Source organism: Leiobunum rupestre, chromosome 7 (genome assembly GCF_980474605.1).
Source record: "Leiobunum rupestre chromosome 7, qqLeiRupe1.1.hap1, whole genome shotgun sequence".
Classification (NCBI taxonomy): Eukaryota; Metazoa; Arthropoda; class Arachnida; order Opiliones; family Sclerosomatidae; genus Leiobunum; species Leiobunum rupestre.
In genome coordinates this window covers 11,119,534-11,145,866 of record NC_143390.1, presented here as the reverse complement: position 1 = coordinate 11,145,866, position 26,333 = coordinate 11,119,534, and the positions used below count along the sequence as shown (strand labels likewise).

General features: G+C 35.1%; 1 protein-coding gene across 1 annotated transcript in view; it reads right to left on the bottom strand.

The window, feature by feature from the left end:
- Window positions 1-24,736, bottom strand: part of LOC149934422 (putative G protein-coupled receptor No9) — a 266,599-nt gene extending 241,863 nt beyond the window's left edge. The window contains exon 1 of the mRNA XM_090181103.1: window positions 24,546-24,736. The gene's annotated coding sequence lies outside the window, so the exon portion shown is untranslated. The remainder of the gene's footprint in view (window positions 1-24,545) is intronic.
- Between the last annotated feature and the right edge of the window lie 1,597 nt (window positions 24,737-26,333).

Here is a 26,333-nt window from a genome sequence, read left to right as displayed (position 1 = left end):
ATACGCTCAATGTAATTCGATAGAGAGCGAGAAACGCGAGAAGAAAACTAAAAAGTAAAAATTGGCGCCTAGCGAGATGAAAATCCCTCCAGGGGGCGTACTTTAAGGCGACCAACGAACAGCTAAATTGAAGCAGTGGAGGGCGGGCTTCACTCATTTTCGAGCACGATTGAGCGTAAGGAACCGAAATGAGCGGAAAATTACAGAGAGTGAGCGAACCTTAAAGGGAATATAACCTCAGGTATTTGGTGTGGAACACCAACGTTTGCAGCTTTGGCCGCTCTTGCCTTTGGCTTTAGAAATGTTTGGCGCCACGGTACAGGGAAATTTTAAAAATTGAAGGGGTCTTCTATAAAGATTGCTTTGCAGGTTATATTCCCTTTAACTAGAGCTATGATAAAGAATTTTAACTATTCCATGACTCGTATCAACCTAAGAGCAGAGAGTCTGCTTCCACTTAAAAGTGAGCTCAGAAATGAGTTTATATATCGCTAAAATATTGTTCAAGAGATATGAGCTTTTGTATTTTCTATCACTTAAGGCCGGGTGAATTCTACCAGTTATTTTCTTAATGATCTTTATAACAATAATAAAATTAGTTATTAGTTAGTTAATATAGTTCACGAACGTTGCTGTGATGGGCAATTAGAGTTGATTAAAGATCCTAGTAGAAACTCTTAAGTAGACGTAATTTACGACCAAATGAGCTCTACAGTTAAAGTAAAATGAGCCAGAGACGAGTTGAGCTAGCATTATTTATTGAATAATCTGAAAATTCTTTAAAAAAAAAAACCGGCTCTGAATAGCGCGTGAGCGTTAATATTTTCGAAGTGATAACGAGCCACTTGTGAGTTGAGAATGTATTTTTTTTAAAATGCCCAAGGCTGAATTGAAGAAACGAAGACAGGTTCGAAAGAAACGAGTCCCAAGTAAAAAGCAATCAAAGACGCGCTGGAGAAAATCGAAATTAAAAAGAGAGGCGTTTGGTGGAAGGAGGGAAGGGCACCTCGCGCCAACAGTTATTTGGAGATGCTCTTTAGAGAGAGGAGCGCTCCTACAAAAAGAAACCCGAATCCCAAGAGTGGTAATTAGGGTTTTGCCCAAAGCTGAGAAAAGTCAAGTTGGGCAAGTTCAAAATAGTTGGTCCAAATCAGTTTCTGCATCATGTTATTTATAAGCGATACCTGTATTTGTAGAAGTTATTTGCCTTCGAGGACATCACCTATCTGCCATTAGGTTTAATTGACGCTAATTACGTTAAAATCAAATTGTATGGCATTTTAGCAGACCATTTTTCGATTTAGAATTAAGTCTTTAAGAAGCGCAGAAAAAGGCCAAATTATTAGTAGGTTCTTAAAAAATTAAAAACACGGAAAATATGAGCAAACTAAAATATTAAATAATAATTATATTAAATTTAATTAAAGGTTAGCTAACTGATAAAAGTAAAATATCCTTCAATTATACAAGGAAATGGCCATTAATTTGTATAAAAATAAATTAATTCAATAAAATAAAAAAAATCCGATTAAATTTAAAAAAATCGATTGATATGACTTGATTTTAATTAAAAAATTCAAAAAGTGCCAACAATGTTATCAAGAACCGATTTACGCAAGGAAGAACCTGGGACTGTAGCTTATATCTTCGGTGATACGTTGTTACGATTTCATAGTCCATCTTGATTTTAGGTCATTATATTATTTTAATTATTATAATTACATTATTTTAATTATTATAATTACATTATTTTAATTATTATAATTACATTATTTTAATTATTATAATTACATTATTTTTTATAATTACATTATTTTTTATAATTACATTATTTTATAATTACATTTTTTTATAATTACATTTTTTTATAATTACATTTTTTTATAGTTACATTTTTTATAGTTACCTTATTTTTTATAATTACCTTATTTTTATAATTACCTAATTTTTTATAATTACCTTATTTCTTATAATTACCTTATTTCTTATAATTACCTTATTTTTATAATTACCTTATTTTTTATAATTACCTTATTTCTTATAATTACCTTATTTTTTATAATTACCTTATTTCTTATAATTACCTTATTTTTTATAATTACCTTATTTCTTATAATTACCTTATTTCTTATAATTACCTTATTTCTTATAATTACCTTATTTCTTATAATTACATCATTTTTAGTCTTACACGAGCCGTATAGGCTCTTAGTAAGACTCCTGGTCTCGCTCCGTTGTCCGGCGTCCGCCGCCGCCGCCGTAATCATGACACGGCACGGTAGAGAGAAAGAGAGGACGTGGGAATCGTCACTACGTCTTGACTGGCGCTGGGGTAGAGCTGTACCGCGAAATGGCTGGGGAGAGGACGCGGGGCTCGTGTAAGACTATTATTTGGGTCAAGTGACCCACTTGTTATAATTACATTACTTTTTATAATAACATAATTTTTATAATTACATTACTTTTTATAATAACATCATTTTTATAATTACATTATTTTTTATAATTACATTATTTTTTATAATTACATTATTTTTATAATTACATTATTTTTATAATAACATTATTTTTTATAATTACGTTATTTTTTATAATAATATTATTTTTTATAATTACATTATTTTTTATAATTACAGACTTTTCTACCTTTTCGCGTGTTTTAGTAACCTATAAAGTTTGAGTCTTGACGCCGTGATAGAGAAATTTCAGTGTCACGTGACTTGACGTCAACCATACTTTTTCGCCCTAAGAGAAACAAGACGTACGACGGTCAGAATACACACAATCCTCCTAATGTGTTAAGTTTGTTTGACCTATTCGCAGCAACCTGCAGCGCCGTTATCACACCAAAATATATCCACGGTCACACATATATACAAATTTACACTTATTTGTTACTTCTAGTCATACTTTGAAAGCATCGAAGATTCCTTCGATCAGTATCACTCCTATAATTTACTTCTGATCACACTTATTTGTTACTACTAGTCAGCCGTTGAGTGTCACACTTATTTCTTCTGGTTATACGACAAAGACTAGTTCGATTAGTTTCATACTTATTTGTTACTTCTTATCACACTTATTTGTTACTTTGGATCACACTTATTTGTTACTTCTGATCACACTTATTTGTTACGTTGAGTGTCACACTTATTACTTCTGGTCATACGCCGAAGACTAGGTAGATCAGTGTCATACTTAATTGTTACTTCTGGTCATACGTTAAAAGCGCGGCCAACTCTGAACGGCCTTGAAAAACGCCAGAGGGAAACGGGTGCGTAGACCTCTATAAACACACGGATTTACAATGCTGGAAATTGCGTGGGTCCGTATACGCTGCCCAAAAAACCTTACTTAGAATTAAATTTAAGGAACGTTTTTACAATTCTAGGTTATATGTAAACCACAGCTATTCAAAAATATAACTTTCATGAAAATCGGACTTAAATATGTAGATTTTTAGGCGGAAATATAAAACCACGAAAATTGGGGTCCCGTAAATTACCCTGAAAACTATACTTAAATTTAATATTTACTGATATGACCGAAGTTGTAAGTCCACTGAATCCTAACCTATCCAATAATATTTTTCTTAACGTTATCGGACTTAATTTTAAACAAAATATCTACCACATAAAGGAAATCACCGAAAATAGTAAATTGGGCAAATTCCCAACTTCTTGGGCTCCGATTTGAAAACTTTATGAAAGGCTATCAATGGTAATATATGTACTTTTGAACGAGATATCATTGACTCTTCTAGTTATAACCGTTGAAGAGGTATGCGTGACACGGCGCCATCGGCGGCAACGGCTACACTGTACGTGAGACTAATACACACAAATCCTTAGGATTGTGTGTAAAAACCAGCACAAAATAGCGGCCACGGCGAAAGCTACACAGTGACATTTATTCTATTTCGTCCTCATAGATTTCACTATGCTTTCGAAGTTTGGTGGAAGCATTTTTTTAAATCTAATTTCGGTGTTGTCTTTGTTGTAACGCCAGATCTTAGGCATATTATCTTTGTATATAATTTCAAATATTAAACAGTAATGTGTTAGTTTCTCTTTAATAATTTCTAGTGTTATTACAATTGATAGAGACACTTGTACATAAGATAAATTAAAACCACAACACCCACTTCTTGTACAATAAAAGTTACAAGAAGTGGGTGTTGTGGTTTTAATTTAATTTCTAGTGTTGTAAGCCGGAAAATTTTCCGAGAAATGACCGAGGACTTTTTTCCAGAAAATTTCCGTATTATAATTTTTCGGAAAAAAATAAAAAAAGTTTTCATTTCATGATTAGTCTAATATTGTTTGCAAATTTAAATAAAGCGCCATTTTCAACTCATTTTTTCAAATCTTAAAGTAAACCTTAACCTCTAGACTAGCTTTAAACTGATTAACAATGTAACACTATTCATGTTTTGTAGTATTTTTACGGTTATAAATTTGATATCGATAAAAAGTTTACAACATTAAAAAGTAAAAGTAATTTGTTTCAATTTTTATTTTTCCGATTTGCGAAATATTTTCCGCAATTTGAAAAAATTTCTGGAAATTTTTCCGAATTTAATTTTTTTAGAAATTTAAAAACTCTAATAATTTCACTTCCAGTGGCTTCTTTTCTTTAAATTTAATTTAATTAAATTTAATTCTGCCTGTGGGGCCTATATTCGAAGCCCGCGGGACAGTTCTCTTATCTTTCACTTTCGTGTTGGCGGTGTCTGCTTTAATGTCCCCTTCCTTCTAAAGAATTTATGGAACCCTTCTTAAAAGCTCCTTTCCTATTTTATCCCACATTCATTATAATTAATTTTAGGAATTCGTTAACTTTCCCACTGCCATAAATAATATTAATCAGCTAGGCTAATACCCAAGGCACCACCATAGGCTCAAGTCATCTAGCGACTTATAATGCCTTAAACAGGTGGCCGGGTTATAATGCGCAGGAGGGTAGTGGCCAGCCTTTCTTGCCACGTGAGCCAACAACTCCTCAAACTCACTATTAATAAATTAAATAATACAAGCATATTGTCAAGTTAACGGTTGTAAATATTATCCAAATGTTAAATTGTTCTTTGTCACTTGTCGTTTTATGTTTCTGATAATTCCCGTCCTAGTCTAAGCCCCTTAATTGAACTGTTGGTATATCTCTCCCCACTGGTTTAAGGGGGTTTCCCTCGAGTTCTTCAGTTTCCCCTTCCATAAAAACTTGTTAGGGTTAACGGTAATAGTTAGTGTAGGGATCTGTTGGCTCGCTTGGCATGAAGGGCTTGCCACCACCCTGCTACGCATTGTAGCCCGGCCCCCTGAATTATTGTCTTTAAAAGTGGCATGACGACTTAGGCCTAAGGTTGTAATAATAATAATCAGCTAGGTTAATACCCAAGGCACCACCTTAGGCCTAAGTCATCAAGCGACTTTTAAAGCCATTAATTCGGATGGCCGGGTTACAATGCGTAGGAGGGTAGTAGCAAGCCCTACATGCCACGCGAGCCAACAGCTCCCTACACTAACTATTACCGTTAACCTCTACAAGTTTCTATGAAAGGGGAAACCGAAAAACTATGGGAAAAACTTCTTAAACCAGTAATGAGACAACTTGCAAACTCTACGCAGAAGGAGTGATTCTAGGGATCGGCGTTTGAATAAGAAATTATCCAATTATTTATTTTTATTCATAACCGACAATTATCCAAAAAATATCCCAAAAAACCGATTATTTTTGCATGTTAAATCGTTGTTTATTCGTATAAAATGTTCGTAAATAAACAGTTAACCAAAGTTTTTGTGATTAATCGAAATTTTGCCGGTTAATTTATTTGTTCAGCCGATCTCTAAGTGATTCCGAGTTTTCACCTAGTGCCACAAATTGGGATCGAACCTGGCTCCTCTTGTTGCGAGGCGAAAGTGCTAATTATTATAAATACCATACTTTCGAGATTATTAGAAAACGTTGTTTGGATGGCCTCGGTAATAGGGATGTCTACGTTCTTCACCAATTGGGAAAAGCTAAGGTCAGCCCTTTGAGCAGGATTCGGTGGTGACCATTGAATTGGGAATAATACTGCTAGAATTACAATTGCGATTTCGGTTGCCATGGTTACGCGGGACCTGTTCTGAGAAGACTGTACGAAATTCATCTTTATAATTAGGCGGTAGTGCCATCTATATTTTGTAAAGTTACATGGCTAAATATAAGTAGTTATTAGCTAACTCACCGTAACTTGAGTTAAAAAGGATCGTGTTGACAGAATAAAATTATTTTAAACAACTTCAAAGGTTTGTTTGTTACGAGAAATCATACATTTCAATTTCTCGTCAGATTCGCGATAAAATTTAATTGCAATATAGTGTCCACCACCAGAGACAGATGCCGCCACGGTAGAACGATAAAGTTGTTAAAGTTTCCTTATTGAAAGAAATTTGTCCCGCGCCAGCCAGATTTAGTTGTACCTCTATTTATTCCCAACTCAATGGTGGTGACAGTAGCCTAGAACAAAACCAAGGAGTTATAACCAGAAGAGACAGAATTGGCCTGGGTGAAGGAATTCAATTGGTCAGCGAAGTTTTAAGTCCTGCCGCGGGTATCACGAAAGTTTAAAAGATCCAGATCTCACTAAGGGTGAGTTGTGTTCGAGCTGACATAAGTATGGCTGTTTATTTAATACTTTTGGTACCAAGTACGAGGCCGTGGTGTATAGACTATAAAGTCGGCTAGGAGTTGTTTAAATTGTGTTGTAAATTTTGATGTTATTGAAATGTGTTTAAATGGTTGATATTTTCTTTTGTTTATTAGTTTATTGGGTTTGTTGTTTTAATATCTTGCTGGTTAGTTTGTTAAATGTATGTTTGTATTCAAGTGTTTAATAAGGGCTGTTAAGTAGTGTTAAAAAATCATTCTATAAGTAAGCGTATAACTACTAGACTGTAGTTATCACTACCTCCGATAGTAAGCGATCGACCCGGTATGATTTTCTGATTGTAGCAGCCTCAAGGTAGGTTGGCTATTGTAGCGGTTCCCAATAGGGGGTCCGTAGAAAGGTCAAAGGTGTTCCGGGAATTCGCAGAGCGGCCATCTTCGTTTGTGTCCAGAGTCTTTTAGGATAAGTAAAAAAAAAGTTGGGGTTCCACCAGAATTAGGTGGATCATTTAGGGTTAAATCGGAAAAACAAATTGGGAACCGCGGGGCTATGGTGTTCGCCCTATATTCCTATAACGCTTCAACATCGCGACCAGGGTTGGACATAAGGCACTAGTCACGGCATTTGACTTCTAAAATAAATGCTCTGACTTCCATAATAAATTAAAATCTGGGGACCACTAGTCAATTTGACTAGTGAAAAATTTACCTAAATATTAATAAATAATGGAGAATATGGCGTATCACAAATTCATCAATTTCATCAAATTGGGATTGATGAATGATGAATTTATACCCCCATTTCTACCCCCACTAGTCAGTGACTACTAAAATAAATTAAGATAGGAGGCTCACTAGTCTGGCTGACTACTAAATAAAATATCCTTATGTCCAACCCTGGTCGCGACGGTTAGCTTTGACGCAAAGAAATTGTATTAGCCTTAAGCTAATGGAAACCAAGCTTTAGGCTATAGAGATATTTTTTAGGTCGACGCTCTCCATCGTAAAGTTTTTGCCCTAGTGGAAATCAGCATTTAGGCTTGATACTATTCTTCGCGTTGTCGCTAACATATTTTGCAAATTTGCAACACCGCCATCCAAACATCAACAGCGGCGGAACAGATAAAAGCATAACTTCGCAGAAAATGATCAAATTTTATCACGACCGAAACAAATCTTTACCGCGCTGCTTTTGCCCGTAGACTATTTTCCAAGAAGTAGACGCAAAATGGGAACAGTCCACGCGAGAAAGTAATTAAAATTCTAGGAGCGTTGGAAAACGAAGCTGCTAGGGGAAGAGGCGATTTAGGGGCCGTCGTCGCTAAAGAGCGAACGGAGCGCAACCTGTTGCCAGGAAGGCGAAGCTCGGCTCTTCTCGCTGCGAAATGATCTCCCTCTGTTTAACGAAGCCGTAAAGAGGGCGGATTCCCAACAGTTTCTCTCTCGTAATAAAACGGCGTCTTTTCAATGGCACCCGAGGACACGCTCCATCCGCCCGCCTATTTTCATCTATATTACGCGTTTTGGCGGGGGTCCATCCGTGGTGCTTGGACCTTTTCCAAAGAGCTCGTCCTCCTTGTCCACTCTTAGCGCTGTAATAAGCCAGCGTCTCAGAGCCCGGGTCAGGACCGCGCGGGGATTAAAAGGATCGAGAACGTTTTAAAAGGTATAAAGCGCCCCCACGCACCCGTGAGCCACATCAAGTAAGACCAAGAACGTAATTAGGCTTCTGAGTACGTAGGGGATCAGACCTGGGACCAACTGAAAATTGCAATTATGTCACACTTTGTATAATACCCAAAGGGTATTTATTTATATACCCTCCTACGCATTGTAACCCGGCCACCTGAATTAATGGCCTTAAAAGTTGCTTGATGACTTAGGCTTAAGGTGGTGCCTTGGGTATTAGCCTAGCTGATTATTATTATTATTATTATTATACTTAAAGGATTACGGTCAAGCTTTAACCAGTTAGATAGCCCTAAAAACTAAAATTTATGGCGAAGACCGAATAAAAAAATATTACGCGGTTAATTATTAATAAAATAAAGAAATTTCGGTAAATCGAAAAGCGCGCGTCCGCTGCGACACCTGGTGAGACACTCCCTGCTTGATTAAAAATGAAAAAAAATTAAAAGCGTGCGCTGCTGAAAGAGCCGAAAGATTTGAGGTTTGTTTTTTTATTTTGCACGCGCGGCGCGTTCCAGTTATATGAGACCTAAGCCTAAATTGCGCGATTTCAAAAGTTAGGCTAGTTCGCAAATCGCTCACTGTTGTCGTGCTGGCGCCGGTGATACACCCTATGATGGCGGCGAAACCCAAATACTTGGGCGTTATTTTGCGTTTCAACGTTTTGGGCCAAAAACTATTTTTTGAAGTATACTAAACGTCTTGTTAATCTTTTCATATACCGTCGTTGAGTTTATTTAATATTAAAATAAATTTACGTGCAGCACCCCACTGCAGATTTTAATTTGAACGATAATTTTATCGCGCCTAGTTTGTAAACTACGGTTTTCTGTGAATTTTTCTCACTGCATCTGGTAGATTATATAGTTCTCACTATTCTACCAAGATCATACGTGTAATATCCTTGGTAGATATGGCGACGTCAATTTAGAACACGCGTGTTTTTAAAACCATGTAAGCAACCGCGTACAAAATTCAATAGTAGAATCTCATGGTTCTACAGGAAATTTTTCGGTTTCGGCCACGGAATCAGTAGCATCTACATTTTGTATCCAAGTCTAAACTCTATGTTGGGGATAGCGGTCAATGAGAAATAACGCGTAGTGTACGACGTCAATCACCACGCTAAAATTCAAATTGTTTGCCGTTCTACTAACTATTTCTAACTAACTACGAAACGGAAAGCATCGAAACTTTATAATTGGATATTTTAAACGTAATCGCTTCGTTTAATAACAAAATTAAGACGGTAACGAATAATTCTGAAAAGGTGTGAAGGAGTAAATCGGATTTTAATAATAATAATAATAATTATGATAATCAGCTAGGCTAATACCTAAGGCACCGTCCACATTAGGCTTAAGTCATCTAGCGACTTTTATTGCCTTTAAACAGGTGGCCGGGTTACAACGCGTAGGACGGTGGTGGCAAGCCCTTAATTCCACGCGAGCCAACAGCCCCCTACACTAACTATTACCGTTAACCTCCACAAGTTTTTATGGAAAGGGGAAACGGAAGAACAGGGGGGAAAACCCCTTTGTCGTCTGCTAGCCAGAACTTATCTGCTAAAAAGGCCACAGGCAGCTATTTGGGAAAAACGTTTTTACTCCGACTCAAACTATTCGCCACCACAGAATCAGAGTAAAATGACGTCATAGCGTTACTCTTCTTACCCTACTCCGAAATCCCGGAACAAGCGAAAACAAACCACCTATAGTCATTCTAACTCAGAAGAGATAAATAATAAGTTATACATAACCTTTAACCCGGCCACCTGGGATGAAGGCATTAAAAGTCGCTAGATGACTTGGGCCTATAGTGGCACCTATTTCATTATTATTTTTCTTTTCATTATGAATAACATTTTCTTTAGCCTTTCTATAAAATTTATGAAAGCTTAATATTTTCTGTATTCGCCAAAGCCCCGTATAAAAAGTTTCTACAGAAAAGATCGCGAATTTTTATATTTATTTTTAAAAGGCTAAAGCAAATAACAAAATTTCTATAGACTGAAATTGCTAGGAAAGAAAATTATTACCTAAACCCGCTTATTTAATGTTTAAAAAGAATTTAATCGTTGCAAATTTAAAGTTAAAATGGCTAACCTTTTGGACCATTTGCAAAATGCAGATTTTTCCTGGAACTGTCCGAAATTTATTGAATCACATTTTAAAAAGAGGGTATTTGCGTTCTAGCTTCCGTACAGTTCACGATGAGTGACCTCCCGCCCCTCGCACGCGAACCTAGTATACCTGAAATCTTCCTTCGAAACAGCAAGGTCATCCCGGAGAAAGAGAGACACAGAAAGAGACTTTCCAATTACCGTTAATATCTTCCGACGCGATATCGAGGTAATTTATCCGAGGAGATAAAAGGGACGTACAGGGTGCTACGTTACGCCTTGCACCAACCACCGAGCTTCTCATCAGGGTTGTAAGATTATAAACAAAATTATTAACAATAGGAGGATACTTTTGACCTTTTCTGGGATTTCGGAGTAGAGTAAGAAGAGTAATCCTATGACGTTATATTACTCCGATTCTGTAGTAGCGAATAGTTCGAGTCAGGGTAAAAATGTATTCCCAAAGTGGCTGCCTGTGGATGTTTTACCAGATAAATTCCGGATAAGCACACGATTTTATCAGTATACTCTTTATACTTCCGCTTTTGACGAGGAGTATAAAGTGTAGTCGAATAGTTCACGGTGTAGAGTAATTATCTAAACCCTTTCTTTAAAGGTGTAACACTATTGTTCCTGAACCAGCAAAAAGTATCCACCGATTAGGGCCATGAAGACAGTTGCAGCAACTTGACGGGGGAAAGAATATTCGATGCACAGAATGGGGGGCTGATATGTGAAACCAGTGGCAACTTGACGGGGGAAAGAATATTCGATGCGCAGAATGGGGGGCTGATACGCGAAACCAGTGGCAACTTGACGGGGGAAAGAATATTCGATGCACAGAATGGGGGGCTGATATGTGAAACCAGTGGCAACTTGACGGGGAAAAGAATATTCGATGCGCAGAATGGGGGGCTGATACGCGAAACCAGTGGCAACTTGACGGAGGAAAGAATATTCGATGCGCAGAATGGGGGGCTGATACGTGAAACTAGTGGCAACCTGATGGTGGAAAGAATATTCTATGCGCAGAATGGGGGTCAGATTGTATTTCCCCAAACGGGTTCAAGTGGCAAAGCAGCACCCTGTAAAGTATAGAATAGAAGTCCCTTGGATAATTTCAAGGTTGAGAACTATAACAGGACCGAATAAAAAGAAACGAGAACAACCTCAACCAAAAGAGGAACGAGAGAACCGAACCACGCCCCCTGGTGGTTGATTGCGGAATCGCGTGAAGGATTCAGATAAAGGAAAAAATTACAACGCGCGTAAATGTCACGCTGTTTTAAACTAGCCTCCCTCTTTTGATACTTTATAAATCCAGGACCCCTCCCTCTCTCTTGTTTCTCAGCTATTATAGGGAATTGCAACCGACGGGTAGCACCTGTATTCGCGAAATCAGAAAAAGTAGAGGTAAACCTAGTTAAGTATCTGAAAACTGGTAAATCACCCACTTATAGAAATTCTTAAAAATCCTTTATCGCTCTATTATCTTTACGGGGCCTTATAGCTTTCAGATCATTCTATAGAAAATGCTAAAGAAACATTTTCAGGCATTCTATAGAAGTTCTTAAGAATCCTTCAGAGTCTATATAAACTTTTCGAGGCTCTTTAGCCTTCAGATCATTCTACAGAAAATTAAAAAGAAAATGTTCAGAGCATTCTATAGAAATTTTTAAGAATCCTTCAGAGCTCTATAGAAACTTAACGAGGCTCTTAAGTCTTCAGATCATTCTACAGAAAATTCTAAAGAAAAATGTTCAGACCATTCTATAGAAGTTCTTAAGAATCCTTCAGAGCTCTATAGAAACTTAACGAGGCTCCTAAGACTTCAGATCATTCTACAGAAAATTATAAAGAAAAATGTTCAGACCATTCTATAGAAGTTCTTAAGAATCCTTCAGAGCTCTATAGAAACTTAACGAGGCTCCTAAGCCTTCAGATCATTCTACAGAAAATTATAAAGAAAAATGTTCAGAGCATTATATAGAAGTTCTTAAGAATCCTTCAGAGCTCTATAGAAACTTAACGAGGCTCCTAAGCCTTCAGATCATTCTACAGAAAATTATAAAGAAAAATGTTCAGAGCATTATATAGAAGTTCTTAAGAATCCTTCAGAGCTCTATAGAAACTTAACGAGGCTCCTAAGCCTTCAGATCATTCTACAGAAAATTATAAAGAAAAATGTTCAGAGCATTATATAGAAGTTCTTAAGAATCCTTCAGAGCTCTATAGAAACTTTACGAGGCTCTTAAGCCTTCAGATCATTCTACAGAAAATTCTAAAGAAAAATGTTCAGACCATTCTATAGAAGTTCTTAAGAATCCTTCAGAGCTCTATAGAAACTTTACGAGGATCTTGAGCCTTCAGATCATTCTACAGAAACTTATAAAGCAAAATGTTTAAAGCATTCTATAGAAGTTCTTAAGAATCCTTCAGAGCTCTATAGAAACTTTACGAGGCTCTTGAGCCTTCAGATCATTCTACAGACACTTGTAAAGCAAAATGTTTAAAGCATTCTATAGAAGTTCTTAAGAATCCCTCAGAGCTCTCTAGAAACTTTACGAGGACCTAATACTCTTCAGATCATTCTACAGAAAATTCTAAAGCAAAATGTTTAGAGCATTATATAGAAGAATCCTTTACAGCACAGTAGCCTTTAGAAGCTTAGATAATTCTTTGTTTTTTGGTATCGGAAAAAATGTCCGACTAAATTCAAACAGGACAAAGAAGTATTTTCCCGGCTTTCTTCGCTGAAGGATTTTGTATGAATTCGCGGTTCTGTTTCCCGCACCTTACCCCCGTAACAGGCAGAGCATCAGTCATTCAATTTTCATAACACGAAAGTCTTGATATATTTATTTAGGAGAGCGTTCAATTTTAGTCGCGTGACGCACATCGCGATTTTTCGTTGGGAAGTTTTTCGAGTCACTGAACTCCCAAGTTCGTTAGATTTTAGGCAACCGCACGTCACGAAATTTCAAAATAATTTCCAAATGACGTGCCGAAATTGATCGGAAAATAGTCCATCAAAATGACTTATCCAATTTATTGAAGAAAAAATAATTTACAGTAATAACTAATTGGTGTCCCAGACGTCTGACATAGTGAGTTCAAAAGGGTTAGGAACCCAAGGTTACCAAAATCAAGAATTTATTTATACTTAGGGAAGTTAGGGATAATGAATATTTTTAGCGTTTATTCCAATAAATACGTTATGGATAATATCATATTATCTACGTTTTACCAATGGTAAAAATGTTCATGTACATTATTTCCCAGGTAAACATGTACACCGCAGAGCAGTGCCGTAACTAGGGCGGTGCAAGCGGTGCCCAGGCACAGGGCGCAGACCTTGGAGGGGTGCAAAAATGACCAGGCCAGGACCAAGGTTTGGGCCATCATGCCATGCATGGTTTTTAGAAGCATACGTCAGGGCCGTATTTCCGCCTAGGGGCCCATCCTGGAAAGGGGCCCTCTAGTGACCGTAATTACCGTAAACGAAAGCATGAATCTATAATAGCAATCGTAATTTAAATTAAATAATTTTCTTAAATTAACGGTCGTACCCTTAAATCGCAATATTGCAAAACTATCGCATATATAGTCCGCGTTTGTTAAGAGCTTTTATTTAGAAATATAACCGCAGAGCTCCGACTTCTATGCTGAATTAGGGAAATTCAGGCACAGCCTAGTTCCAGGGATCAGAGTAACTGCAGCTCGTGAAAGAAAGGTAGCCCGGTATTCGTCGCTAATTTAAACGGAAGCCTCTCTTTATTTCTTGATTTAGAGGGTATATAAAGACTATTAGTTTTTGCTCAGTACGGTTCGCTAATCGCTAGTGATAAGTAGGTGCAAGAAATCGAAAGTAAGTTATTTTTTTTCTAATAAAATTAAAATATACGCTTGTGAGTGACTGGGTGTTATTAGTAAACATCCCAATTGCAAAGTCAATTTGGGTACGCGAAGGGTAAAAATAAAAGCAATTTTAGGGTTAAACTATACTAAAATACGTAGGTTAAAAGTAACATCAAGAATTTTCACTCAACCCATTTCGATTTGTTTCTAAACGGTTCGAAACGTTTTCTATCTTGTAGTGTTACCGTAGCTATTAGAGTTGTGTAGGTGTGTGTCACCTACTAGGTTAATTTTAAAGGCTTGGGCTAGTGGGCTCCTATAAAGGATTATGTCGGTTGGGTTTGTACGCTATTTCAATGAACATAATTAATATAAATAATATTTTTACATCAGGAAGTTTGCTATTTCAGTTTATATAATAATATAGAGCCACGTAGCGGCAAACGTGAGAAGCTCATAAACTGCTGGACTTTTATCTGCTTAGCAGACGCTTTGTATTTTTATTATGTCAAATCGTCCGCTTAGCAGACAAAAATCCAGCAGTCTATGAACTACACGCGTTTGCCACTACGTGACTATGTAAACTTTATATACTATACTATATTTCTAAAGGGGGGGGGGGTCAGACTCGTTATAGGCCATCATCTCCGAGTCCGGCCCTGGCATACGTACAAAACGGTACAATACCTATTATTTATCGCCTAACAGGGGTGTAGACGCGTCAAATGGGAAACTTTAATGAGATATTTAAAAATTTCTTTGAAAGAACACGCCGACACTAGATGGGCCTCTAAAGCTAGAGCCGTCAAAGCTTTAATCACGCAAATACCCCAAATCTGGTGTGCGCTAAAGCTTTTAACTACCAACGACTATAACGGGGAAACAATCGCAACAGCTAAAAGCATCCTGGGTCTAATAATTGAAAATTTTACCAAGTACCTATACTCAAACCAAAATTTGTTTATTTTATAATCAGAACCGGGAAAGATTAGAACATTGTTTAAGGGCGCAGTTATAGAAGCTCGCACCGGGCGCAGAAAAGGCTAGTTACGGCACTGCCGCAGAGGTAAAAAGGTACAAAGTATTAGGTGGAAAGTGTACTGGTGATCTAACTCAAAAACTGAGTAGATTTTTAGACTATTTGCTTTTTCGTAGCTGTCCAGACACGTAAATATTGTCAAAGTACTCCACAAGACTCTCAGCACCAGGTTCTACGATGCTAGTGCGTCCAATTGAACGCCAACAGACGGAAGTAATAATTGTTGTACTTAAGTCAAGAGATTGAATCTTCCGCCAAGTAGATTGTGTTAAATGGTAAAAACAGTCCCGGATTTTTCAATCTCCAAACACGTTGTTATTTGCCTGATGGACTGCCTTTTCGAAATCGACGATCAAAAAGTTCCCCCGTAGGATGATTTTTACATTTGTACCTTTGATTGTACATTTTTACCTTTGATTGTACATTTTTACCTATGATTGTACATTTGTACCTTTGATTTTACATTTTTACCTTTGATTTTACATTTTTACCTATGTTTGCACATTTTTACCTTTGTTGGTACATTTTTACCTTTGTTTGTACATTTTTACCCGGATTCACTTTTTACCTTTGTTTGTACATTTTAACCATTGTTTGTACATTTTAACCATTGTTTGTACATTTTAACCATTGTTTGTACATTTTAACCATTGTTTGTACATTTTAACCATTGTTTGTACATTTTAACCATTGTTTGTACATTTTAACCATTGTTTGTACATTTTTACCTTTGTTTGTACATTTTTACCCGGATTCACTTTTTACCTTTGTTTGTACATTTTTACCGGGATTCACTTTTTACCACTGCCAAGTACAACTTATGATAAAATCCATGTAAACAGGAATGGGAATTGAATAGTGTTTTCCCCTCAAAAAGAAGTGAAACTACTTTTTCCCGTCGCAGAATAATTTATACTTTTGTATTAAATATAATTGAATACATTTTTAATTAAGTTCGTTAAAGTTAAATCTCTGAAACCGAATTGAATAAAATTATTGAAAGCTTCAGCCTGATTAAACCTGGGAACAGTTTCCAGTGTTTTATATTTTTCATCATTTTCTGTTTGTCATCTGTAAATGTTCCAAGGTACCCTCACAGTTAGCGAGGCCTTGACTTTTGACCATGATTAGTTACTCGGGAACGAGCAGACTGTAGTGAATGTGTGAGTGATTGAGTTCAAATGTTAGAGTGAATGGTGTTTTGTTAATGATAAATGTTGGTTTAGACTATCCTACATACACGAATTCCATTAGAGACGTTAAGGAAAAAGCTCTAGTTTCAACGACAAAGAATTTTTTTGACGGTTTTCTTTTCGCGTCGAATATTTTAGACGGGGAGAACGATGCCATGTTTCTCTCGAGATTATGCCACACATATATAATATTTAAGTGTTTAAATTGAAAAATACTAAATATTACCATTTTCAAGCAGAACAAATAGATAAATAATAATGATAAGTTGTTCTATTACTATCAGCAACCATTTTAAAAATTGTTAAAATTTAAATACACCTAAGCCATGTATCATTCATACGAAATCGGTACCACGATTGTACAAACAGAGTCATTTTCGGTAAAGCAGGGTACGCGAAGACGAAATTGGGTGCTTAGACAATACTCACACAAAGTTCGAGTTTTAGTAATGTTCAAACAATTTTTTTATCATCGTGTAGTCTGGTTTAAAGGACCTAGAATCATATGAAAAATTATTCCCGAAGTCCTATAATAATTTGGCCTTTCAAGCCCTATTTCTAAAATTAAATGCTGATTTTCAGTTTTCACTAGAGCTAAAACGCCACAATTGACGGCTTTTAAAATTCATTTTGCGCGTAAAAATACCTCTACATGTTATGGTCAGAAAAGCACGCAAAGAAGGCTGTGTGCCCAAGACATGTACCTGTAGTGTCGCGCGCTAAAACGTCATTTCAAAATCCGTCGTCACAAAAATATTGTAATAGGCCTAAGGGCAGATTTTTCGCGTTGACGCAAAAATATTGTATTATGTCAAACGGTGATTTTTGGGTCTAGCTTATCTATATTGACAATTTCATCTCAATAGTCCTTAAGACAACAAGAAACGTATTACCGTTGCCAGTTTGGAGACAGAATAATGAAAACGTTTTACGTTTAAGTCAAACATATAAAACAAGTCAAGGTTGTTTGTAGAAACTACTGTGTTCAAGAACGAAACAAAATCCAATATATGAAGAAGGTTTTGGACTTTGGTCGATTGAACCGACGAGCTATTTGAGGGGAAAACATTTTACCGTCGCCTATTCCTGTTTACAGGGATTTCATCAAAAGTTGTATTCTGCTGCGGTAAAATGTAGTTCCCTTCCTTTGGAGAGGAAAATATTTTACCGACGCCTATTCCTGCTAACAGGGATTTCATCAAAATTTGTGTTCTGCCGCGGTAAAAAGTAGTTCCCTTCTTTTTAAGATTTCAAAAGGTCAAACTAAACTTGTGTTTAAAAATATTACTTTCTAAAGTGTTGAGGTTAACGTTAATATTAAGTGTAGGGAGCTGTTGGTTCGCGTGGCATGAAGGGCTTGCCACCACCCTCCTACGCATTGTAACCCGGCCACCTGAATTAATGGCTTTAAAAGTCGCTTGATGACTTAGGCCTAGCTGATTATGATTATGATTATTATTATTTTAATTTATATTGATAAAACATTTTTAATTAAAGAGATAGTGTCAGAATTTTCCTGATGTATTAGATAAAATATATAAATAGATAATAATAATACTAATGGCAATGACGATTTTACTAAAAACACAAATATTCATTAACAAATTGAAGTTTTGAAATTTTAGGGTAGGCTTCCATGCATTTCTTGCGTGCCTATTATTGACGTGATTTGCGGGTAGATTTTTATATTGGTTGCTACTAGAGCGTACCGAAAGATAATATCACAAGCCTAATATCTTAAGCCTAACTTTGAGATTTAAAAATATCATTTTAGCCCTTATGGAGAACACTAATCCAACATCGGAATAAAAATTCTACCTTCAATAAAATCATAATTGTTTTACGTTTAAGGAATTTAATTAACAATAAACAAAAGCCATACCTTATTTCCAAAACCCATGATAATGTAATAACCTTTCCAAAAATATTGGTAGTTTTCGCTATATTCTGATGCAATGTTAATGTTATTAATCGCGTTTTTTTAATCTATCTTATGATGTACAGTCCTGATCAAAAGTTTCCGGCCATTTTCTCTTGGCAGCCATTTTGTTTCTATTTTATGTAAATAACCGATTAAGAATACCTTCACGAATATAATATGCAATGGAAAATTATGCGCTAAAAAATCACACTCAGAAACCAAATCTAATTCCATTTTGAAAATCGGATTCGAACTTTTGAAGTTATTGAAGACAAAGTGACGACGAAAAACATGAAAATTAAATATAATTTCATTTTTAAGTGAAACAAGAGCAATTAATTGAAATTAGGGTTAATTTTCATGTGTTTCGTCGTCACTTTGTCTTCAATAACTAAAAATGTTCGAGTCCGATCAGGCCCGGACTGGTTCCTTTGCGGGCCCTCGGCTAGAGACTGAAGAGGGGCCCCTTTCCTAAGGGTGTGTGGTTATGGAATAAAAATCTAAATGATTATTTATAGGACAACAAATAACGTTTAAAGTGTACTAGATTCTACGTGCACACTAATTTGAAACGTCAAACGCGTTTAAAGGACACTTAGGTAAAATTTATTATAAGCAATTTGGGGCCCCCTTGGGCCCTCGGTGATCGGTGACCAGCCGACCTGGTCAGTCCGGGCCTGAGTCTGTTTTTTAAAGTAGAACTAGATTTGGTTTCTGAATGTGATCAGTCGTCGAACAAGCCCGATATAATTTATTCATTTTTACGTGATGTCAATTTACTTTGCTCGCGCCGAAATGGCGCTAGCGCATTATTTTTCACTACTTATTTTTTTCGAGAAGGTGTTCTTTCCAAAAGCCCCGCAATCGGTTACTTACATAAAATAGAAAGAAAATGGCTGCCAAGAGAAAACGGTCAGATACTATTGATCGGGATTGTACCCTAAATAAAAAAATTCGAAATGTGTATAAGCTGACACTATCACCTTAAAAATAGTATAAGTTCCATAATTGAATAATCTGGAATTTATCAGTGGGCATCATGGTCAAGTTTTCTCCTCAGCATCAAGGGGGGGGGGGGAGTAAAAACGTCACAGACCTCGGCTTCAATTGCATCTTAAGACGTTATATTTAGGGAACCAATGATAGACAGTTCTGATTTTGAGCAACGCTAAAAAATCATCTCAATACTTCTTCAAAACCCTTTAGAAAAGTGCAATTTTTTTTAAAGAAAATGGCGCCTGTTTGGAGCAATTCTATTGGCTCGTTGAAACACGTGGTCCATAACTCATTTTAAAACATCCACAATGAAAACTAAAGTCCGCGGTTAATCAGAAATTCTAATGTTTTCTTTTCTTAGAAATAAAATATGGATAAATACATTTAACCGACTCCGATAAAACGCATAGTGCCATGAATAACTTGGCGACGGGCTAAACAAAACAAAATCGTCCCTCCAAAGAATAAGAATCAAAAGTGGGTGAAATTACCCTCCAGCCCTAACTGATCCTTCCGTTTGATGCCAAAACCCCAAAGAAAGACACTTTGCCGTATATAGGCAATATATTCTTTGCAAAACCCGAACCGTAATAAATATAATCCCGAAACAAAAATCCATCTTTAGAAGATACCGGGAAAAAATAATAATAAAAATAACCATGTATATTGTTGTACCGCACGCCGACGCAACATTGCGAATGAAGCTTTGTTTGGAGAATCTCAATTTTGATGAAATATTTCCGTTTGAGAAAGCGAAAGGCAACAGAGTGTTTCACCAAGAAGGCCGACATCCTTCTGCGCCATTCGCTTCTCAATTCATCGAATACTTTATATTTTATGTCATCATATAATCTAATGTAATGTAGTGAAATGTAATGTAATGTGTGTAATCAAATGTAATGTAATGTAATGTGTATAATCAAGTGTAATGTAGTGTAACCTAGTATTATGTAATCTAGTGTAATATAATATAATGTAATCTAGTGTAATATAATATAATGTAATCTAGTGTAATATAATATAATGTAATCTAGTGTAGTTTAATCTAGTAAGATTTAATCTAGTGTAATGAAGTCTAGTGTAATGTAATCTTGTGTAATGTATTCTTGTGTAATGTAATCTTGTGTAATGTAATCTAGTGTTACGTAATCTAGTGTTATGCAATGTAATATAGTTATATCTAGTATAATGTAATATAGTATTATGTAATCTAAAGTAATGTAATCTAGTTATATGTAATCGAGTGTAATGTAATTTAAAGTAATCTAGTGTAATCTAGTACAATGTAATATAGTTTAATGTAGTGTAATGTAATCTAATGTAATCTAGTTTAATATAATATAGTTTAATGTAGTACAATGTTATATAGTTTAATGTAGTGTAATGTAATCTAATGTAATCTAGTTTAATATAATCTAGTTTAATGTAGTGTAATGTAATCTAATGTAATCTAGTTTAATATAATCTAGTTTAATGCAATCTAGTGTAATGTAATCTAGTGTAATCTGGTGTAATGTAATCGAGTGTCATGTAATCTGGTGTAATGTAATCTGGTGTAATGTAATCTGGTGTAATGTAATATAGTGTAATGTAATCTAGTGTAATGTAATCTAGTGTAATGTAATCTAGTGTAATGTAATGTATGGTAATGTAATATATCAAATAAATTATAATTTGTAATGTAATGCAATATAACGTAATTTAATACAATGTAATATAGTGTAATATAGTATTCTGAATAACTTTCTTATGTTTGCAACAGAGAAAGTATGACTCCGTAGCAAAACAAAACAGCAATATGTTTCATATGTATTCGTATTAAATTTTCAATATTCTTTCTCAAACAAAAACAAAGCCAAAAACGTGGTTTTCGGTCGATTGGGAGATTTGGTCTGATGGGATTCGATCCACTGATGCATAATCGTTTGACACCAATTCAGGGGCGTGTTCTTAGTCTAAAATGTTTTGGAAAAATATCGTTCTTAATGCGCTAAGTATGAGTCCCAGATACATAAAGAAATCTAAGATAACTTTTCTTGATAAGAAGCTCACAGAAGCTTAAAATTACAGAAGCTTAAAATTACAGAATAATTATCCAACTAAAATTGCCATCTTTATACAAGTTTTCTAGGTTATATTTAAAGGAGTCATACCACCCTAAAGCTGCGTTCAGACTATGTGAAAATATAACGTTAGAATCGGTGGTGTCGTTTCGGTTATGTTGGTCGCGTCGGTTCGTTCATTTCACTGTTCAGAAAGGAACCAACCTTGCACATGATTAACATAAATAGCGATTGTTCATCCAATCAGAACTCAGTAATAACGGCATAAAAATTGAAATAATTTTTAATCCACCTCTGATTGGTTATAGGATTTCGATGGTTCTAAAGGTCGCCACTGATGAGGCATAAGGCTAATTGTCTGCTATGAACTTTTTGAGGGCAACGAAATGCAAAAATGTAAACGACACGCGCGAAAATTTAAAGTATCTGTTGAGAAGTCTGAACGGTGTAAGAAATCGAAAGAACCGACATGATCGACGCAAACGTAATATTTTCACATAGTCTGAACGCTGCTTTAGATAGAAAATTACCAAAATAAAAATATTTACTGTTAATGTATAGTGTTTTTAGTACTTCAGTTGTATTTTAACTAATATCCTAAAAATATCGGAAATATAGGATAATAATTGAATTAAAGGATTTTATAAAATTATATATGAATTATAGAATTTTATGGAACCATTTTAGAATTATAGGACCATCTTAGAATAATAGGACTGTCTTAGAATTATAGCACCATTTTAGAATAATAGGAATTTATAGGACCATCTTAGAATAATAGGATTTTATAGGACCATTTTAGAATTCTAGGATTTTATAGCACCATCTTAGAATTATAGGATTATATAGGACCATTTTATAATTATAGGATTATATCAGACCATCTTAGAATTATAGGATTTTATCGGACCATCTTAGAATAATAGGATTTTATCGGAAAATATTAGAGTTATAGGATTTTATAAGACCTACTTATAATTATAGGATTTAATAGGATCATCCTAGAATTGTAGTATTTTTAATGAACTATAGGATTTTTTTGAATTATAGGAAATTATAGGATTTTTTCAATTATAGGAAATTATAGAATTTTTATTGAATTAGGAAAATTCTTCAGTTTTAGTATCACCCATGTGGATACGGCCGAAAATGTTGAATATGCGTTTATAAGCTAAATGAAAGGCTATCTGATTCGAGTGATGAAATCTAAATGGCACTTCTCAATCTATAGAGAAACCCTACGTATTTATGAAAAGTTGATTTAAAAACGCTTTCAAATTTATTATCGCGTACGGGATAAGGTAACAATGTGGAGGAAAAAGTGTGAAATAAATATTTATATATTTTTCCTTTGTGTTGGGCTAAGAAAAAGACCAAAATATCAACGAATTTGTTTTAAATCATTTAAAATTATTACCTTGGAATTATTTCAACGCAAAGTATTAACCTTTAAATATACGGTTCCACTTAAAATCAAAATCCGATGACACATTAAAGAAAAAGTTTGCCAAACAAGGAAAACCGGTCATTCAAATTATTATTATTTTAACCGAGCTTTTGTTATTGGCTAGTTATAAAACATTATTAGAAAGATAAACTTGTCCTATTTTAAATTCCACAATTTAAAAAAAAAGCACTTTAAACTTTCCGCTCACGCGAATTTTTTCAATAGTATCCAGAAAACATTTTCCTTAGACAAAAATCTTTAGAAATTTCAAAGATTCCTTTAGAAGTTTAAAGTGTCTTTTTATAGGGCTAAATAGTTTATACAGTTTTCTATAGGTATTTAAAAACCCTTTAGAGAAAAACATTTTTTTAAAGAGATAGTTATACTAAAGAGTAGCATCTAGAAAAAAATTATCAATTGTTAAGAATATTCTACTGATATTTTATAGAGATTGTCGATAGATATATACTTATAAAAATTACCCATTCAATTAGGTGTTCTATAGATGTTTTATAGAGTATGTTCATAGAAAAACTTGTTGAGGTTAACGGTAATAGTTAGTGTAGGGAGCTGTTGGCTCGATCGCGTGGCATGCAGGGCTTGCCACCACCCTCCTACACATTGTAACCCGGCCACCTGTATTAAAAGGCTTCAAAAGTCGCTTGACGACTTAGGCCTAAGGTGGTGCCTTGGGTATTAGCCTAGCTGATTATCATATTTATCATTTAATAAAATAGTTGGCAATTTCTTTGACAAATCTATATGTATTTTATGGAGTTTGTCCGTAGAAAATAGAAATATCTGAAATATATTTTACCCATTGTAAAAGATATTCGATAGATTGTTAATAATGTTTATTCCTGCACACAACAAATATCCTTCGAAAATTACCCATTCTAAGGAATATTTTATGAAGTTTGTCAATAGACAAAACTTAGAAACACCTTAAGAAAATGACCAGTTGTAAACTATATTCTAAATATATTTTTTACAGTTGGTCTATAACAATTAAGAAATATCCTTAGAAAATTACCCATTCTAATGAATATTTTATGAAGTTTGTCAATAGACAAAACTTAGAAACACCTTAAGAAAATGACCAGTTGTAAACTATATTCTAAATATATTTTTTACAGTTGGTCTATAACAATTAAGAAATATCCTTAGAAAATTACCCATTCTAATGAATATTTTATAGAGTTTGTCAAAAGACAAAACTTAGAAATACCTTAAGAAAATGACCCTTTGTGAACTATATTCTAAATATATTTCATAGAGTTTGTCTATAGAAACTATTTAGAAATATAATTAGTCAATACCCACCCTAAACAATATTCTATAGATAATTTATAGAGATTTTCTATAGAAACAATTTATAAATATCCTTATAAAGATACCAATCTTAAACAATATTATATAGATATTTTATAGAATTTTACAATTAGAACAGCATTGCACTTTGTATTAATTTGTAGGACAAGAATCTTATAGGAAATTCAGCGCTGCGAAAAGTATGACCACTTTGAAATACGAGAAGAAAGTAGAAAGATAAAGAATGCAACTTACGGCTTTCTCGTTGGTCGCGGTCAGCGGACAGAGATGACCGTTGTTCCGTAAGCCCCCAAAGACGGCGGCGTTGGTTTCACGGAACTGTTGAGCGTCTTCTAATCCCAAGTGACAACTAAGGACAACCACCAAACAGAAGTTTATCTTTGCTTGTTTATAATCGGGTTAAAATTATCGCCGACTCGAGCGAAACATCCACACGAAGAAATAAAACTCTCTCTTTTATCAGAACGACAATAAGGAATCTCGTGCCAGAAGAAAAACCAATATTTCCGACGCAAAATTGTTTTAAAAAAATCGCGTCCAATTTAACGATTCAAATACGAGCGACTTTTTAAAAACACGCGTAATTGCTGTATTCAAATCTTTCAAATCATAACAATTTCTTTCGGGTGTGAAAAACGGTGAATGATACGACAATAAAGACGCGTTATTTTTTTAATATCTTCTTTCGGTGTCCCGGGAAGAGATCGAGGTTGTTTTGAGGAAGCCGCGATATTGGCCGCTATTTCCCAACGAAAAGCCGGCCAGTCTCTGCCGGAGGTTTTCGCGTCGAAGAGTTCCGTTCGCGTTTGGCGGAGGCACGCGCGACAAGCGATTTTTTTGTTTGTTTCCGGGCGGCGATCATGGCGCCTTCTCGCGGCGTTCGTCGATCGATGGCGCGCGCGGACGGAGAATTTCGATGACGTCATCGAGCGCGCGCCCGAGACGTCACAAATTGACCAGCTCAGCCTCTTTAAAGATCGACGGGCGGAATTCGTGGCGGTAAGCTGATTCCAGCGGAGAGACCAAGATTTCCGCACCTTCGTTAATCGGATACCCTTATTGGAGGTGGGGAATAAGGGAGCGTTTACTCCTAAGTAGGTACCAGGTGACGTTAAGAGCATGTAACGATGATGGGGGAAGTCCAAGAGGACCTCGCGAGAGAACGAAGATAATTTTTAAGCCACGCCTTCTTCTCGGCTCTTATCAAAGTTAAGGATGCCAATGTTGGGAGGGTGCCGATATTCTGGTCGCTTGTTTGATAATTTTTTTTATTTCCTTCGTTATCTTTGGTTTTTATAGCCGCATTGCGAAGAGAGACCAGGGTTTGACATTTTGCATCCGTTAAGTTTTTGTTTGTTTGAAAGGAGTCGAAAGATAAAAGAGACTTCGCTAATGGAGAGCCCCTATGCAATCAGACCGACAGACCATCTTTTAAAAGCCACTGGCCTATCACCTAAAATGTTGCGCAAATATTGGACAAATAACGGATAATAACGGCAGGTAGAAGGATATTTAATACACTGAATTTATAAATAAAATTTAACAATAGAAATGTAATAATAAATAATTAGTAACAATAGTAATATAATAATAAATAATAAGATACTCAATAATAATTAACAATAGTAGTATAATTATAAATAATAATTAACAATAGTAATATGATACTCAATAATAATTAACAATAGTAATATGATACTCAATAATAATTAACAATAGTAATATGATACTCAATAATAATTAACAATAGTAATATGATACTCAATAATAATTAACAATAGTAATATGATACTCAATAATAATTAACAATAGTAATTTCATACTCAATATTAGTGAACATTTGGAGTATAATAATAAATAATAGTTAACATTTGGAGTATAATAATAAATAATAGTGAACATTTGGAGTATAATAATAAATAATAGTGAACATTTGGAGTATAATAATAAATAATAGTGAACATTTGGAGTATAATAATAAATATTAGTGAACATTTGGAGTATAATAATAAATAATAGTTA